This window comes from Carcharodon carcharias, chromosome 9, assembly GCF_017639515.1.
Source record: "Carcharodon carcharias isolate sCarCar2 chromosome 9, sCarCar2.pri, whole genome shotgun sequence".
Classification (NCBI taxonomy): Eukaryota; Metazoa; Chordata; class Chondrichthyes; order Lamniformes; family Lamnidae; genus Carcharodon; species Carcharodon carcharias.
The window spans coordinates 39027743-39044585 of record NC_054475.1 but is presented as its reverse complement, the minus strand read 5'-3'; the positions used below and the strand labels follow the sequence as shown (position 1 = coordinate 39044585).

The 16843-nt window shown below is 44.2% G+C and overlaps 1 long non-coding RNA gene across 1 annotated transcript in view; it reads right to left on the bottom strand.

Moving 5' to 3' along the window:
* Nucleotides 1-385: 385 nt before the first annotated feature.
* LOC121282632 overlaps nucleotides 386-16843 on the bottom strand; it is a 103361-nt gene continuing 86903 nt past the window's right edge. Inside the window, exon 3 of the long non-coding RNA XR_005944085.1 lies at nucleotides 386-416. This is a non-coding gene — a long non-coding RNA (uncharacterized LOC121282632). The remainder of the gene's footprint in view (nucleotides 417-16843) is intronic.

Here is a 16843-nt window from a genome sequence, read left to right as displayed (position 1 = left end):
CTGCCAATTCTGGCTGCTTGAATTTCCCCAATTTTTATTGCTCCTACCACACCCATTAATTGCCAAGGCCCTAAGCTCTTGAATTCCCTTCTTAAATTTCTCTACCCCTCTTTCTTTCTTTGAGACCCTTCTTAAAATCTATCTCTGACCAAGCTTTGGCCATCTGCCCTAATATCACCTTAAGTGACTCTGTCAAATTTTGCTTGATAATGCATGTTTTGTCATGTAAAGGCATTATATAAATGCAAATTAATATTGCTGTCCTGAGAAAGTGAAATGCACTATATTAATAGAATTCCTTTCTTTATTTCATTCTTTCTTCTATAAGTGATGAAGACCAACATCCAACCATATCAATGACACTGTTGTGATTCTAATCCTGGTGCTTTTGTCTCCACTTGGGACTGGGATTCAATCTGGTGGGGAACAAGAGCATCATTAGTTTATTATATAAAGCAAAGTGCTAATAGTACAGATTCATATTGTTTAGCAATGCCATTGATTCGTGCTGGAAAATGCCCAAACGCAGAATAAAGTCAGAATTGGACTCCATTCTGCTCTCCTCCCATGGTCAAATAGCATGCTAACGCTCCATACCTTGACTCATGCATGAACAATGGCTACTTGGGTGAAGTACTGAGGGGTTGCCAGTTCTTTAGAAGAACTCAAATGCCATCAGGGGAAGAATGATAAAAAAAAAATAGACAAAGTAAAAAAAAACACTCATGATTGAGACATTTTTAAAGTGATGTGATTGGAAATTAGCACAACAATCACCATTGGTTTGTGCTGTTTAAAACACATGCATAGGTTGTGCCGATAGCCATGTGGCCTGACTCTAAGAGACTTCCGGCAAAGAAGGAAATGATTTGGCTCATCGTGTCTGTTCCATCTCTTTGCTCAAGCAATCCAAAACTAATGTCCTTGTCCTGACCCTCTCCTGACTGTCCTATATCCTCCTTTGTTGGAAACATTAAATGTGCTTTCTGATTCTCCCAGTAGGAAACCATGACCATCATGCTACTAATTGTAGTTAATACCTTTCACTGTTTGGCACAAAAGCCTGCCTGGGTAAGTACAGAAAAATTTGAAAGAAGATTGCTGTTCTGCTCAGATTCAGTTAATTTGCTGAGGAGTAATGTTTAAAAATGGCTAGACACTGAAATTACAATGAATTATGGAGATGGATTCAAGTAAATAAAAAGCTGACCTCCCATTTTTAATAGATGGTGGTAAATGGCAGTTGATAATGGATTGCATCATTTGGTCTGAATTTTTAGCCCTTGCTCAACCAGCAGCTCATAAACTCCAGTTGGCTTAATCAGCTTTGGACATGCTACATAGTTTCCCATGACATTCTGACATTCTGTTCCGTTTAATTAACTTTCATTCTTCCTGTTGTTAAAAAAATCAGCAAAATAAAACACAATAGGTTACTTAAAAAAACACTAAAGTGTTTCTACGACAAACACTACTGTCAGGAAAAGGAGTGAAGTATTGCAGGGGAAGGGGAAGGGTTGCACAGCTCTTGGCCCTGGGTTTTGCAAACAAAATAGACTTTTCTTTCTATCAAGTAGAAGGATCCACAAAAAGACAAATGGTCTGCTCTCAGAAGGAATAGTATTCCTTGAAAGTAGCCAACAGAGAGGGTAAATATACCAGCAGTATACTAATTAGGAAAAACAAGAATGAATGCAAAATTCACACATTTTTTTCAAACCATGCTCGTTGATTGGCATAAAATTTTGAAATATTTTGAATTAATAGAATTAAATGATTCTAATTTTATGGAAAAGTATAAATACTTGAAGGGGAGACAAGAGCAAGGAAGTGGGACTGACTGGGTAGCTCTTTCAAAGAACCTGCACAGGGAAGTTGGACTGAATGGCCTCATTTATGTTTTTAATTCATTCGTAGGACGTGGGTTTCGCTGGCTGGGCCAACATTCATTTCCCATCCCTAATTGCCCTTGAGAAGGTGGTGGCGAGCTGCCTTCTTGAACTACTGCAGTCCATGTGGTGTAGGTACACACAGAGTGCTGTTGGTGTGGTAAGATTAGCGTCCTTTTCAAAAGAGTTTAAAATACCAAGCTTCACACTTTAGGTTGGATTTCCCTCCAATGTGCTTGGCTAGACAACATAGAGAAATCATAGGTGGATGACATCAAACATCCATCAAGGTACCTTTGTGAGTTCCCAATGAGAATCAAGGTGAGCTCCATTACAGGCCTGCGATCCTTCTTCCCAAATATTCCTCTATGTGGTGCAGGTGATTTATCACTAAACATAAATGATAAAACTGCCCCTTTGTTTCTCTGATTAATAACATCCAAATGTACTGCATTTTAACACAATTTTAAGCACTCAAATTATTATTGTTCTAAACCTCATTCTTTTGAAGGCCCGTAATGATTTAGTTGGCAAAGTGTGGAATTGAGTCATGGAGACCAGGAATGTCCAATTAGGTTTAATCTCAGAGTCATCCTGAGTTTCTGGAGTTTAGCTGGACAGCAACATGGGTGCTACAATTGGACTCTGCATCCCCCCTTAAAGGAAGACAAAGAAAAACCATTCTGGGTTCTAGGTCCCAAGTGTTATTTGGTGGCCTGCTGGAAAAATGCTCTTATGAGGATAGGATTGGACTCTGTTGCAATGCTCTCTAAAGTCAAATAGTGTGTCTAGGTTCACACATAAAGAATGGTCACTGGATGATGTGCTGTTGAACAGTATGCCAGCAGGAGTCGGTGCCTTTGAAAGAAAAATGCTCATGGCCAAATAACTTAAACTTTGTCCAAAGTAAGAGCCCTTATTTTCAAATCATCAGGAAGACACTACCATATTGTCACTGAAAGTTTTTAATCAGCTCATATCTTGCTTAATTTCATCAACAATTACTTACTAATAGAAGAGAATAATGAATCATTCCAGCATTCAAAATGTTCAAAATGACAGGAAATAACAAATATCAATTCCTATCTTTTTTCAAACAATATTTGTCTTTCACAAGAAAGAAGGTTTAATAAATCCACCCACACAAGAATGCTGCATCAATCAACAGCTGCCTAAGGATTTGATTATCGTTTTAAAACATATTTTTGCTCTGAATTTACTAGTAAACATTGAAACTCAGTAATTCTAGTCCAAATTACAATTTTGCAATAATAGATTGTGCTGATGTCCCTTAGGTATTTATGGCCTCTTCACCTCTGAAACCTAGGTTCAGACCAAACTCAGACCAAAGATACATTTGCACTGAGCTTTGCACAAATGCTAAACTTGCAGTTTAAATACAAGTCAGGCCTCAGCCTGATTCTGGAGTAAATAAAATCTGGACAGAGACTCCCTGGAGGCTGGGTGTAATCGTATACGAACATAAGAGCAAAAGTGGGTCATCTAGCCCCTTGAACTTGTTCCATCATTCAATTAAATCATGGCTGATCTGGAACCTAACTTTATGTGATCAGTTTTGCCCATTTAAGTTAATGCCTATCATTAACAAAAATCTATCAACCTCAGATCAAAAATTAACAATAGATCAAGCATCAATTGCCAAATGTGGAAGAGAGCACCAAAGTTTTACTGCCCTTTGTGTATAGAAGTGTTTCTTAATTTCACTTCTGAAAGGTCTGGCTCTAATTTTTAGACTATACACCCCCAGTCCTAAACTCATCAAAGAGCAAAAATAATGTTTCTGTATCTACCATATCTGTTCCTCTTAATATTTTGAAAACTTTGATCAAACCAATACTTAACCTTCTAAATTCTTGGCAATGCCAACATAGTATGTGTAATTCCCCTCGTAATTTAACCCTTGGAGTCTAGGTATAATTCTAATGCACCTAAGTTGTACTTTCTCCAAGACTAATAGGTTCTTCCTAAGGCGTGATGCCCAGAACTGCTCACAGTACTCCAGGTGTGATCTAACCATTGCTTTGTATAGTTGGGCATGACTACGACTCCCTAGTATTCTATTCCTCTCAATACTAAATTCAGCATTCCATTAGCCTTTTAGGATCATCTTCTGTCCCTGTTCCTGAAATTTTAACAATCTAAGTACCTGGATCCCCAAGTCCCTGTTGGATCACCTCTGGTTTTCAGTTTTTCACCATTTAGAAAGTAACCTGGCCTATTCTTTTTAGGCTCAAAATGGATGATCTCACATTGCCTATATTGAAATCCATTTGCCACAGTTTTGCCCATTCACTTAATTTATCAATATCTTTTTTGTAATCTTATGCTTCCACCTACATTACTTACAATGCTGCCTATATCTTTGCACCAATGGCAAATTTGAGTATGTGGTTTTCTAACCCAAGATCTAAGTTGCTAATAGTTGTGAGTAGTTGAGGCCCCAACAGGTTCTTGCAAGACACGACTAACACATCCTGCCCATTATTCTTACTTCCACTCAGCATATTTCATAACAACATCAATAATTTACTTTCAATTTCATAAACCTCAACTTTCGTTAACATCTTTTTTATGAAGAACTTTATCAAAAGCCTCTGGAAGTCGGTATAAATAACATACATAGGCATTCCCCTGTTCACTACTTCAGTACCTCTTTGTATCAATTTTGTCAGGCATGACCTGTTCTTTGCAAATCCATGCTGGGTCTTTCTGATCAGCTGAAAATTTTCAAGGTTTTCACCTTGTCCTTAATTATAGCCTCGAGCAATTTTCTGACATCCAATGTTAGGCTAATGGGTCCATAATTCCTTGATTTCCTTCTGATACCTTTCTTATAGTGAATTGTAAATGTTGACTGTGAGGATATATATGAAGTGAGTTTGTGCAAGCAGGCATGAATCCAGGGCATTAATCCTCATAATTAAATTAAAGACATAATCCAGCCACACTCATTGAGGGAGTTGATGTGGAAAATGGAAGAATTCATCCAGGTGTAAATCTTTATGATGATTTTTTTGCACTTTTCTGTTTATATAAATAAAGCAATATGAAAGGATTTATGTTTAAACCACTGATCTGTGTCGCATTTTAATAAACCATTGGTATCTTAGTATTAGCACCTTGATTTTAACCACGGCCACCCTGCACCTCTGTACTTTACGACAATGGGATGAGTTGGGCAAAGTGTATAAGATGCTGGCATCAGCCTACTCGTCTGATCCTCATTGGTCTTGTTCTGCCCACTAATTTTAATAGGTGTCCAGCTAAATCATCATGTCAGGCAGGCAAGGCTCTCATTGAAATTCAAAAATTGACATAAAATTACATCTTTCAGACCCCGACTTGATTTTAACCCTCACCAGGTGAGCTCACTGCCAGGAGAACCAGGCGTGAAGGAGGAGCAGCCCCAAGATGGCTGAAAAGGAATTGTACATTTTTATAGTCCCCTTCCGGGCCAGTAGCAGCAGGAGATGGCTTCCCTTTCCCACCTTGACCAAAATTGGCAATCAAACACCCCTCCGCCCCTGCCGGATGGGCAATTAGTAGATGGAAATGGACAACCTGGTTCTCCAAAGAGTTTGTTCACAGGCCTAATGTGCTGGAGTCAAACTGAGAAGTGGTGGGTTGGAGGTGGCTTCCTGATGTTCTGTCAGTTTTGCCAGTTTTAATCTCCCACCTGCACCCAAACCCTACATGCGCCTCTACATTAAAATGCAGCCCATTGAATAATAGTCCTCAAATGGTTAAATCAGTTCATAGTCCAGCATTTAAGTTTTAAAATGTTTGAAAACTAAGATTAAGTAAATGACCTTGGAAGCGAACTTCAAGCATTGCAGCTTATTTTAAACATAAACAACATTCCTGTTACGGTCCTTGTGCTACAAGAAGGGTAAAATTGAAATATTTATGATAAACATTTGAGCCCCAGTTTTAACTGGGATCAAGGAGGCTAAGGCTGGTGAGGTGAGTGCTGGACTGAATCAGGCTTGCCAAAGTGATGCGCAGGCCATTCCTAGGCCTCTTTTAGGTATACTAGCCCCAACTCCCACCTGAAAACCAGTGTCAATAACGTCAGAGCAGCAAGGAGGAGTCGGACAAGAAAGTTGGGAGGCCACCATTTGAATTCTAACAATCTTTTGAAAGAAGAAATTCCTCCGCAAATCTGACTTATTTTTAAATTCTGCCCCCCAGTTCTATATTCCCCAGTGAGAGGAAACAACCTGTCAGCATCTTCACTGTCAAGCCCCCTCAGAACCTTAAATGTTTTAATAAGACCACCTCTCACTCTTCTAAGCTCCAATGAGTTTAGGCACAACCCGCTCAATCTTTCCTCATAAGACAAACCTCTCATCCCAGGAATCTGTCTGGTGAAACTTCTCTGAACTGCTTAACTCCTTAAGTAAGATGACATCAACCCCCTCAGGCCCAAGGTGAACTCTTCCAACCCCCCCGCAATTTAGTGATTCTGTCAGTCATAGAATCATAGAAAGTTTATGGCGCAGAAAGAGGCCACTTGGCTCATTGTGTCTGTGGAGGTCGTAAAACAAGCACCTATCCTAACCCCACTTTCCAGCATTTGGTCCTTAGCCCTGCAGGTTATGGCACTTAAAGTGCACATCCAGACAACTTTTAAATGAGTTGAGGTCCATCACACATTAGCCGGGATTTTCCGTGCCCATTGCGCCAGGTGTGTTCAATGGCATGAGGGGACTATATGGCACGATTGGTTTCACAATAGCATGAAACCAGTTGGCAATCGTCCACTCAGACTGGCCGCATTTCCCGCTATCGGAATGCAGAAACACATTGTAAACATCTACATATCGTTATGAGGTCTGCCCGTTGGAATTGTCCCCGGACCCTGCTGGATCATCCGCCTTCCCGCTGATGTGTTTCACAATAGCATTTAAAAGGCGTGCACTTGATGGGCTGCACTTTGAGGGGAACTCGGAGGTGAGTGCACAGTAACAATGCGCAGCCCTCACCAGGATGGACTCTTGGGCTTCAATCTTGAGGCACGTTGGGTGGGGGGTGGGGGTGGCGGGGGGTGCGGTGAAAGAGCAGCCCTGCGGTTAAAAGTAGCACACAAGTATTTTGGCAGGGGGAAGGTGGGCGAGGGAAGTGGCCATATATTAGGGACATCTGATATAAAGTGACCATTTCTCTGCAACTGAGACAGTTCAGACACAGCCATTGATATGATTGGAGGTGGGCTTCGAGCTTATCTGCCCACTCAAGCAATGCAGAGGCATGAAAGTGCCACCAAGTTCTCCAGATCTTTTCACCTGTTGAACACAGACTGCAAAGTAATGAGTGTTTTAGTGGGCTGCAGAACAGTTGGGTGACTCGGCACGTTGTATAATCTTGCTAAAGCTGGCCGTGGAGCAGTCACTGATGGAAGTGCTCACAGCCCCTTGCAACGTCAGCATCCCATTTTGGAACAGCCTCCCCCATGGTTCAACGAACAGCGCAGCCTTGCAGTGCGGGTTAGGAGAATGCCTGCGCCTGACCTGAGAGCACAGCATGCAGTCCAATTGGTCAGGTGGAGTGGGGGGAACGTAGGTGGGGTTTTGGGCAGCCATGCAGTGCACTAATCTCTGGCCAACACTCTCTGTGATGCATTAAGGGGCCTTCACACTCAAGCAGGTCAGGTTCTTAGTACATCCATGCTAAACAATGCACCTCTCACTTTCATCCCACAGGAAGAGTAAATCAGGATCATGGAGTCTGGTGAACTAGCTTAGCGACACCCAGGGCCTATAGACACTGCCATTCATTCCTGCAGATGACCGAGAACCAGGGTCGATGAAAAATGGGCATGCCTAGGGAACTGGTGGTCACATCTGCCACCTGCTGCAGAATTTGGCTCCATGGGGGCATGGCGGGCATCCATCGTCAGTGGCCATGAAAGTGACAGTGGTGCTCATTTTCAACGCCAGTGGCTCCTTTCAGGGCTCCACGGGTGATCTCTGTAGGATATCACAAGCCTCCACCTACAAATGCAACCATGGGGTCACGGATGCCATCTTTACAAGGGCACACAACTTTGTGCAGTTTTCCCAGGACCAGGACAGCCAGGATGCAAGAGTGATTGGATTTGCCCAGATCCCAGGTATTCCACAGGTGCAGGGTGCCACTGGCTGCACTCAAGTAATGTTCAGATCACCTCCACAACACGCGATCAGCTACATCGACCATAAGGGCTTCCATTCACTGAATGTGCAGCCAATATGCGACCACCAAAAATGCATCCTGCAGGTCTGCGCACAGTTTCCAAGGAGTGTGCATAACTCCTACATTCTCAGTTGGTCACAGATCCCTGACAGGTCAGGTGCTTCTAAAGTTTCATGGCTCAGTTTCATGGCAAGTGAGCTGCCCTTGGCCATACAGGAGTCCACAGACTGATGACACCTGTGTGTTGGTCTTAGACTGCAGCAGAGCAAAGGTATAACAAGGCTCATGCTGCATCAGTCCAGGTAGTGTGAGGCCGGACCATCACTGTGATCTGAAGGCTGCATAAAGCACAGAGAAGAGGCCCTGGACTGAGACACCTGCCTTTATCTTGTGCAGAAAGGTCTCACATCTGAGTGACATGAACGCTGCTCATTGGGACAAGGAGCCATGGCAGGGACACATTCTTAGGAGTTTATTGACAACAGTGAACAGTATGTACAAGTGATCTACACCTGTGCCTAGGCTGTGCAACAAATTTGCCTTAACTTTCCTAATCCTGCTGCTACGTCTTGGACATCCACAGACATACACAGTGGAGGTGGAGGCAGACTTCTGACTGCTACACCCTTGTTTGTGATGACCTTGGTGGGTCTGGATTGCTGAGACCTGGAGGGCCCTGGCCTGCTTTCGGGGCCCTGCTGTGTGGCAGTGGCATCTTCCTTGACCTGTGAAGCTGGAGCTGCTGAGGTCACAGGAAGAGGGGGCTCGGATGGGCCGGGCAAACCTGGAGTCACCTGGATTGATGGCCCCAGGGGGAGGGGCGGGGGTGGGGGGGCACCTGCTGATCCTCCTCCCTTTGGGTGCCCAAGGGCCCCAGGCTGGCTCTTGAGGAGAAGGGGTAGTTGAAGTGAGATTGAGCTGCCCCGCACCCCTCTCGTGCACACTGTTAGAGGCCAACTATGGCATCAACAATGGATTTGAGCCCACGCAGCAGTGCAGGAACGACGTCTTGGAGTAAGGTCTCCATGGTGGCCGCCATCCTACCAGTGTTGACCTTGGTGCGATGGCATGCTGGCGCTGTCACTTCAGAATGTAGGTGGACGGACTTCTCCATCATGCCTTTCAATCTGAGGACTGCAGCAGACATCCCTTCCTGTTGTTCCAGAGCTTGCCTTTGCAGCTCCAAAAACTGTGACACGACCGAGTCCAGAGGATCTTCTTCTAACTCGGAGTCAGTAAATTTCTAGCCTCCAGCAGTCCTCTGAGTGCCGGACACCTGGAAAATCCCTGCTGCTGCCTGCTGTGGATCGGACTATGCGATGTGCTCACCAGATTGCGATCCCGAGCCTATTCTAAAGCTAGATCTCACAGAGGTGTGTGTCGCTGCGCTGATGGAGGGTGTGGGTGAGTGCCATGACGGGACTTCAAGGAGGGTACCTCCAGATTCCTCTTCAGAGGTTTCTTTGGGGCTTGATTGGAGGTCCTGGGTCATGGACTCTGTCGGCTATTTCCCAGGTGTGCCTGTGGAAGCAAGGAGAGGTAATTAGTGCATGGCCGTGGCCTGTGACACAGGACACATTACTCACAGCATGGTTGTCTGATGGGTGTTGTTCTGCTGGACCTCACTTGGTAGAGCACCACTGACCTTACTGTCAGCACAGGACCGGTCAAGATCATCGCTGGCCAGCTGGATAGCTCTGTTTTCAAAGTCTGTGAGGACCTTGATTTCAGGCATCCCTTCACAAGTCTGCAACTTCTCCTTGAAACACCTATGCCCCAGGGAAGACCTCACTTGATTGATAGCTCTGGCTCTCTGGCCTCTTTTGTTAATTTCACAATGTTTATTTGCACAACACAAAGGGGGTTCAAGTGCTTCCAGTTTCAGCTATTGATACTTTAAAGAGTCTGGATGATTGACATTTTTATTGGCCTGTTGTAAAAAGGAACATCCTTTTAAGAAGATGGAAAGTTATCAATGAATAAGTGCTTATTTTACACATCCTATTGTCACTGTAGGAATAATTGGTTCTATACAGTGTATATTGGGTGAATGGGCATGGATGTGCCATAGCATGGCTTGGGGATCATGAGGGGCCATACAGGATGAGTGGGGGCATAACTTGGCATGAGGCAGCATGAAGAGGAGCTTTTGAACTTTCCTTTCAAAAGGGTTCCTAATTCAGACTCTGGCTCTTGACATCGCTGAGATATTGTGAAGCATGAGTATTTGAAAAGCTGGCCTGACTCCATGAAAATTGTGGAGACCGCCAGAGCGGGTATTCAGGGTGTGGGCTCATGGCATAAACTAGCCCGCACCCTTAAAAGGCAGCCCTGAAAACTAGAACCCCGGAAATGTGGTCAGGAATGTTAAAATCAGATCCCGGCCACCATTTTCATCCCTCCACAGAGTCTCCCCAACTGCATGAAAATCCAGCCCAACATTTCTGGTCAAGGACCTTACTTCAAAACTGAAGGAAATGTAGTAGGTTTTGTGCAAGTGAAAAGGAGGAGTGGACACAGAGGACAAAGGTGAAGGTCTGTGACAGGGTGGATGGCAGGAGAGATTAAATGACAAAAAGATTTACGTACTTATGTACGAATATACAAACTAGGAGCAGGAGTAGGCCATTTGGCCCTTCAAGCTTCTCCGCTTTTCAATAAGATCATGACTGACCTGATTGTAACCTCCCGCCTACCCCCAATAACATTTCACCCTTATCAAGAATCTATCTAGCTTTGCCTTAAAAATATTCAAAGACTCTGCTTCCACCGCCTTTTGAGGAAGAGAGTTCCAAAGACTCACACCCCTCTGAGAGAAAAAAAATTCTCCTCATCTCTGTCTTAAATGAGCGAACCCTTATTTTAAAACTGTGTCCCCTAGTTTTAGATTCTCCCACAAGATGATTCTCTCCACACCCACCTTGTCAAGATCCCTTAGGATCTTAAAGGTTTCGATCAAGTCACCTCTTACTCTTCCAAACTCCAGTGAATACAAGCTTAACCTGTCCAACCTTTCCTTATAGGGTAACCCGCCCATTCCTGGTATTAACCTAGTAAACCTTCTCTGAACTGCTTCTAATGCATTTACATTTTTCCTTAAATAAGGAGACCAATACTGTACACAGTACTCCAGATGTGGTCTCACCAGTGTCCTGTACAACTGAAGTATAACCTCCGTTCTTTTGCAATCAATTCCCCTCACAATAAAGGATACATTCTATTAGTTTTCCTTCACAGTGCAAGACACAAAAGGAGTAGTCATGGTTGCAGTAAAGATTGTAGTAAGCAGACTTGACAAAGCAGAGTAAGAGGTGGAGACATGTACACAGCAGGATGTAGTGAATGCTCTACTGGTTTGCATAGGTCACTAAAGTGCTTCTTGCACTGAATCAGAGTGTGTTGACACTAGGATCCTGCTGCTGACTCCTCCACTACCTCCAACTGCCTTCTTGGTCACATTCACAGGCTTCTGCCTTCCCTTTGTCAGGAAGAGTGTCTCTCTCTGACTCATTGCAACACACAGCAGCACATCCAGGGAAACATCACTGAAATGAAGTGCAGTCTTTGCCCATCTAAAATTCATACTGCCACTTGCTTCTCTATTGTTCCCAACTCCAAACTCCTTCACATTGCACACTTGGGATGTCGCTTTAAATACTGGAACTGAGATTGTGTCTTGCAAGTACACATCAAGTTCCTGGCTAATGAAAGAACAGGAAATCCAGAAGTAAAATGTTAATGAGGTAGCTCAGGTAAAAGTCACTACACGCACTGCACTTACTCTTGGGGTTCCCCTGTTCTTTTGGAATACCTTGCTCTTAACACATCGCAAGATGAAAGGCGAGGCCACTATTTCTGTACTAGAAATATGTGCTGAAATTCCCTACATAAAATTCCTCTGCCTCTTCATCTCCCTCATATACTTTAGTTATCCTTCTTAAAACCCACCTCTGTGACTGGGTGTTTTGGTTACGCCAGCCACTTGCATTCATGCCACACGAGTGCCATGCAATGACCACCTCCAACAAGTTAGAATCTAACCATCTCCCACTGATGCCATCTCCTCACTTAATCTTTCAGCATCAACATCCTGGAGACTACCATTTACCAGAAATGTAACTGGATCAGCCATATAAATAGTGTGGCTGCATTAGCAGGTCAGAGGCTGTGAATTCTGTGGCGCGTAACTCATCACCGGACTTTCAAATACCTGTGAACCACCTACAAGGCACAAGTCAAGAGCTTGATGGATTATTCGCCACTGGACTGGTCAAGTTCAGCTCCAGCAACACTCAAGAAACTTGATATCATCCAAGACAAAGCAGCCCACTTGATTGGCACCCCATCAGCCACCTTAAACATTCACTCCTTCCACCATTGGCACACAGTGTACCATCTATAAAATGCATTGCAGCCATTTACCAAGACTCCTTTGTCAGCACCTTCCAAATCCACAGTCTCCACCACTTAGAAGAACAAGGGCAGCTGGCTCATGGGAACACCACCACTCTTTATGTTACAAACCATTCTCACTTGGAACGACCCTTCCTCCAATGCCATTGGATCAAAACACTGGAACTACTTACCTAACAGAACTGTGGGTGTACCTAAACCATATGAACTGCACGGTTCAAGAAGGTGGCTCATCATCACTTTCCCAAGAGCAGTTAAAAATGGGCAACAAATGCTGGCCTAGCCAGCAATGCCCACATCCCAAGAACAAATAAAAAAAATGTTGAAGTGGGAGAGAGCTTTTTCCAGGGGACGACAAAGAAGGAAGTGGGGTTAGGAGGGTGAAGGGGATACAGATGGAAAATCATTCATAGTAACTCTTAGTTGCTGATTTTTTCCAGCTAACTGGAAATTATAGGCTGTGGAATAAAGTAAGTAGTATAAACATCCCACATTAATTTGAACACCTTTAAAATCAGCTGCAAGAACATAAAATGTAGCTCCAGTGGGTGAAAGGAAAGTGTCAATTTTGCTCAATTTTTAATTTTTCAAAGATCCTAAGTATTCAAAAGATTGGCCTGGATATTCTGTGAAGCAGCAATCATTATCAGATTGCCATTCCACTCAAACTTTTCCACGCCTCACCAATGCTCCACATTTCTTGCCAGGTCTTCCAAGCCTAGGTTCTCCAGAAATGAAGAGCACAGCATCCCTTGGAGGACTGCATCACAATGCTGTAGTGTCAGGGAGAAGACAAGACGCCTTCCAAACCTACGATCACTACCACCTAGAAGGACAAGGGCAGCAGATACATGGGAACACCACCACCTGGAAGTTCCCCTCCAAGCTACTCAGCACCCTGACTTGGAAATTTTTTGCTGTCCCTTCACTGTTGCTGGCTCAAAATCAGGAACTCCCTCCCTGTGTGTGTACCTACACAACGGGGACTGCAGCAGGTCAAGAAGGCAGCTCACCACCACCTCCTCAAGGGCAATTAGGGATGGGCAATAAATGCTGGTCTAGCCAGCGACGCCCACATCCCATTAAATTAATTTTTAAAAAAATGACCACCTTCTATGGCACTAACTGCCGTATAGTTAGCTTAAAGGTTCAGTGTGAACAGTAGTGAATGGATGAATGGATGAATGAATGAATGGGTAGGGTGGTAAGATAGGTAGATGGGTGAAGTAAAAGGTGGGTAGGGTGGCACATGGGTGAGGTAGTAGGTGGGTAGGGTGGTAGGTGGGTAGGGTGGCAGGTAGGTGGGCTGGCAGGTGAATAGGGTGGTAGTTGGGTGGGGTTTTTGGTGAGTCAGAAGGTAGTTGGGTCAGGGGCTAGTCAGGTTGCATCAGGGGTTGGGTTTGTTTGGGGTCAGTGGGGTAGTTGGGTGGTCAGGTGGGATAGTTGGGTTCGGCTGTATCAGGAGATAGTTGGGGCAGAGCAGTTTCACAGGGGGTAGTCAAAGTGTAAGGAGGGTACTCTGTGGGTCAGATGGTGCTGGTAGGGGGTTCATTGTGAGCAATTGAGGGGTTAGTTCTGCCATTAGCCAGGAGTTGGACTAGGATTTTTCTGTTCAGCATTCTCTGGGTAACTATCCAGGTAAGTACCAAGGACATTTCTGAAGTCTCTGACCCTAGCTCAGAGTTGAAGACTTTTGCAGAGGGTACAAGGGAGCAGGGGCAATGCCATTGGAAGTTGAAATGTCCCAGGCAATTACCACAGAGGTCCGTATGTCAAGGCTACCATGGGGCCCTGTCCAGCATCTTGGGTGGTACATCTGGTCGGAAATGATCTGGAGACCAGGAGATCTGGGTCATTAGGAATTAATTAATGTTAGTTTGAAGTATCTGATCACTTATAAAATTAATTGGATATAATAACAATCAATGGGGATTGAACCTTAATTTTAAAATACAAAATAGGCCCTTTCATTCTATAACAGATTTTCATGAATATGAGGTGATGAGGTGATGTAGATACATAATCAGATTCAGCGTTGTCAGTTGCCCCTTTATGTGGCTTGGTCACCTGCCTTTTATTTGCAGGAGCCTCTGATGCAGTGGCAGGTCCAGAGATTTCAACAATGAAATTCCCTATTGATCTCCCTGTCTTAAGCATGTACACTCCTATAAACTCTGCAAAGTTGGACTAGAGGAAACACAAGGCGAGGTGTTATTGGTTTGGATTGTAAACTTGTTTTCCACGATAGACATAACATGCAAAACAAAGAGGATCATGAAAGCCATTTGATGCAATCAATTCAACTTCTGTTCCTGTACCATGGGGAATTAAAAAATGCATGTACACTAACCCACTTGCAAGAGGGAGGAAGGGCATTTTTTTCTTTACATAGAAAGATGGAGTTGATTTACTATCTATTTGTAGAGCAGAGAGATTATTTCTCCCCCACAGCCTCTCTTGTCTTATCTGACTAACCTGGTCTGTCTGAGAGTTACTTTTAAACAAACATCTCTATTAATAGACTGGAAGAAGTCAAAGGTCAAGTTGCCAGATGTCTACCTGAATGACCAGATGTTGCTAACAAATGGGCTATTGTTTTGAGATGTAGGCAAAGAAATTGCCGATCTTGCATTTCTGTTGATAGATGACTGTGCAGCATGGGGCTGTCAGGAGAAATTCTCCACTCAGGTGGTCTTCTGCCCAAAATACACTGAAAATGTTCACATTTAAATCATTTGAATGGCCACAGAATCTCCAACAGATGTACGAATTTTAACTTTGAAAAATTAATTTCTTTGGAAGATTAGGAATATTATCTGGCAAAATAAGTTTTCTGGCATCAGAAGAAAACATTACTGTATATTCGTTCATTTTCAAACTTTATGAGAAGTTGGTTTACCCAAGCATGTTGTGCATATAATCCCCTTTAACAGAAATATCCATGGCTGTTACATATCAGTAATTGATAGATACATTCAAATTCAGATATAGTTGTACCGGCCATTAGCAGGTTTGTGTTATGATTGCATTTCTGTAGGGAATACAATTGTTCAAGCCAAAATGATGTTAGAGTTGCAGAAAATTACATGTAACTACTTTAAACCTTCAATTCTATTGGGGTACCTTAAAATTCCCAAAAGGATTTGCTGGCGGAGCCAAAGAGAGCCTGGCAGAGCCAAAAGACAACAAGCAGAGCCATACAGAGCCTTGCAGATACAAACAGAGCTGCACCAAGCCAGGCAAAGCCAAAGAGAGCCGAACAGAGCCACAAAGAGCCATACAGAGCCAAACAGAACCTGGCAGATACAAACAGAGCCAAACAGAGCCTGGCAGAGCTGGGCAGAGTCAAACAGAGCCTGGCAGATCCAAACAGAGCATGGCAGATCCAAACAGAGCCAAACCAGTGACAAGCAGAGCCAAACAGATCCAAACAGTGCCCAGCAGAGCCAAACAGAGCCTGGTGGAGACAAGAAGAGGCAAACAGAGACTGACAGAACCAAACAGAGCCTGGCAGACCCAAGCAGAGTCAAGCGGAGCCAAGCAGAGCCAAACAGAGAGTGGCAGGGCCAAACCGAGCCAAATAGAGCCTGGTAGAGCCAAACACAGCCAACCAGAAGCAGGCAGAGGTAAATAGACACTGGCAGAGTCTTGCAGAGCCTAACAGAGCAAACAGAGCCAAACTGAGCCAAACAGAGCCTGACAGAGCCAAGCAGAGCCAAACAGTGCCAAACAGAGCTAAACAGAGCATTGCAGAGCCAAACAGAGCCTGGCAGAGACAAACATAGCCTGGCCGAGCCAAAGAGAACCTGGCAGAGCCAAACTGATCCAAACAGAGACTAACAGATGCAAACAGTGAAACAGAGCCAAACAGAGCCTGGCAGAGCCAAACAGAGCCAAACAGAGGCTGGTAGAGCCAAATAGAGCCTGGCAGTGCCTGGCAAACCTGGCAGATCATGACAGAGCCTAACAGAGCGTAACAGAGCCAAACAGAGCCAGAGACCGGCAGTGCCAAACAGAGCCTGGCAGAGCCAAACAGATCCTGGCAGAACAAAGCAGAGCCAAACAGAGCCAAAGAGAGCCTGGCAGAGCCAAAGAGAGACAAGCAGGGCTAAACAGAGCCAAGCAAAGCTTGGCAGAGCCTGGCAGAGCCAAAGGGAGCCATACAGAGCCAAACAGAGCCAAACAGAGCCAAAGAGAGCCAAAGAGAGCCTGGCAGTGACAAAGAGAGCCTGGCAGACCCAAACTTGAATGGTAGAGACAAACAGAGCCAAACAGGGCCTAACAGACCCAAGCAGAGCTAAACAGAGCCAAACAGCACCTGGCAGAACCAATCAGAGCCAAACAGA